This window comes from Wolffia australiana, chromosome 2 (genome assembly GCF_029677425.1).
Source record: "Wolffia australiana isolate 7733 chromosome 2, ASM2967742v1".
In the NCBI taxonomy this organism is placed as follows: Eukaryota; Viridiplantae; Streptophyta; class Magnoliopsida; order Alismatales; family Araceae; genus Wolffia; species Wolffia australiana.
The window spans coordinates 2,577,068-2,579,609 of NC_135836.1; the positions used below are offsets into that span (position 1 = coordinate 2,577,068).

The 2,542-nt window shown below is 42.7% G+C and overlaps 1 long non-coding RNA gene across 1 annotated transcript; it reads left to right on the top strand.

The window, feature by feature from the left end:
- The first annotated feature begins 373 nt into the window (after positions 1-373).
- Positions 374-2,063, top strand: LOC144716527 (uncharacterized). Its single transcript, XR_013584916.1, has 2 exons — positions 374-962; positions 1,298-2,063. It is a non-coding gene; the product is annotated as an uncharacterized LOC144716527 (long non-coding RNA).
- The last annotated feature ends 479 nt before the right edge of the window (positions 2,064-2,542 follow it).

Sequence of the window (2,542 nt, forward strand, 5' to 3'; positions counted from 1 at the left end):
TTAAAAAACGGACTTTGGCAGTTTGTCTATCCTTACCCCACAGCATTGTATTGAGTATAGATATGGCCTCCCCATCGCGAGTCACTTACCTCGCCTTAATGCAAATCTTCAAGCGTTTCTTACTTTAAATGATAGGTGGTGTGCCTGCCCAACATCCACCTCCGCCAGCTCTAGTGCCAGCCATCTCGCAAGTTAATTTTTACGTATTTATCAAATTCGCTCTGTAGATCTCTCGCTCAGGTTCATTCCCTTAGAGCAACAACCAAATTACCACACTGAGTTCCTAACCGGGTTTTTAACTTCTTTTTGGTTTACCAGAGTTCCTAAGTAAATTGTTCACATGTTGATCGGCACTTGTCATCAGCCAGGATAGTCGGCGGGTCTCTATCTCAATTAATCCTAGAATTTCAAGTCTGTAAATATTGCAGTCATTAGGTCAGACCCAAAATAATGAGATAAGAGCTATTCAAGGTTGTCAATTATTTCATCCTATTTGTACTCGTTGACTTCGCGTTGCACTTTCCATATGCCCTCGTAGCCCGACGTGTCCTGATAGGTTCTTCTGGATGTAACTGGACAGCCATCCGTTGAGTCGTCGCTTTAAGCCGAAGATGATAAACGCAGAGCGCTGTCGTAGTAGCCCCGCAAACCTGGTTGTTGAACAACCAACTACTAGCTACATTATACTACGATTTTAGGAGACTACATAACATGATCCATCGAACGTTTCCCTTCTCCATTCCCTTTGTCATCATCAATCTTCTTTAACCCATTCTCGCCGGGTTTTTAATTTCATTAATTCGCCGAAATTTTGACCAGCGGGTCTTCATTTTCTAAGGTTATCTTTGTATGTGTTTTCGAATCTAAAGTCTCTCGCAAGGTCCACAGCTTTGGGAGAAGTGTAAGGGCGCTTCCCCCCTGCCCTTCGGGGAGGATTGAGAATGTAAAGGATCCCATAAAGAGTAAGAATCCTAGAATATACGCATTCGTTCCGTTTACTTTCTATATTTGCCTTTGCATAGATTTTATAATGGATGCTTTGTATCTCGTTGCCTAATTTAATTTTCCCGCGTGAACGGTTAAGTACAAATCACAAAATACATCAATTTATGTCCCATCCTCCAACGGAAAGTAGCAAAGGCGAAGGCGTTAAATTCCATAAAATCGCGTAAACATCAAGAATAAATGCCGCTTGGCCGTAACCATGGAGACATTGAAACATGAGGCCCCAAGGGTTCTAGTTCTTTATTCCGTGTGGGTCATGTTCAACAGCGCTGACTTTTAGGTTTACGTACAGGATGGGCAAACATGAAGACTCGACGCCCAACTTTATGTTTATGTTGGTTCTACAGTCCTCTTCCCTAACCTGTACGCTACCTAAAATACGTCTATATATATCAACTACATCAGAGGAAGTTCACACAGCCGAGCTCCACCTTTGTCTTTCCTTAACATCCATCGACCGTGTGTTGAGTTAAGACATGGCCTCCAAATCCCGAGTCACTTACGTTGCCTTAATCCAACTCTTCAATCTTTTCTTATTTTCAATGATAGCTGGCGTGCCTGCGCAACCGCCCCCTCCGCTAGCCCCAGTCCCTGCGCCTCCACCTCCGCTCAACGTCTTTACATGTGTCATAAACATTGCAAACCTGGCTGTTTGCACTCCTTTCATTTTAGTCCGTAAATTGCTCGGCATCTCCCTCGATAGCTCCATATGCTGCAACATCGTCAAGCAGATTCCTAGCAACAATCTCCAGTCCTGCCTCTGCATCGCGGCGAAGGCGAGCGTTCTCGGGCTCACTGTTAGCATTCCCGGCGACATCAAGATTCTGCTCAACCTTTGCGGCATCCCGATTCCGATCGGACTGGGCTGTGCCTAGTTATCGAGAAGTCAATGCATAGAAGATTGGCGTTATGATACCAGATGTTATGCCTGCATAATTTGAGGATATAATAGCTTTTCTTCCTACTTCTGTTCCGACTGTTGTTCTCCTGATCCCATCACTCTTTGTCTGAACTATTATGTGATGGCCATGATTAATAAAATGTGTGACCTTGTTGCATATTCTAGCCCAACGAGTGTGACCATGGGGTTGGTTTTGTGAAATTTAAAGTTGAAGGTAAATATAATCTTGACTTTTCTAAAGACTTATAAGTCGGTTATTATGTTGGTTGGAACATAAGTCCCATATCTGTACCTAGTTTCAAAATAAATAAAACAATTTACGTTCCATTTTCTGTTTTTTTCCTGTGCCGCACATCCGAGTGAGAGTGAGTATTGTTCCCAAGGCCCAACAGATTGGTATCAGCGTTGGTGTTTCATAAGGATTGTGGAAGAGAATTAAAAGAAAAGCTCCAAGGATTCAGGCAACTGATTTACTACAACAGAAACCTAAATTTAAGTTTACCTTTTTTTTTGCTTTGGCGTTGTCTTTCTTTTAAATGGCTGGGAAATCACCCTGGGAAGGGTCTATGATTACTGAGACTCCTCCTAATGGAGAAAAAAAAATTATATAGAGTTCCAAGATGAGGTCCCTATTTG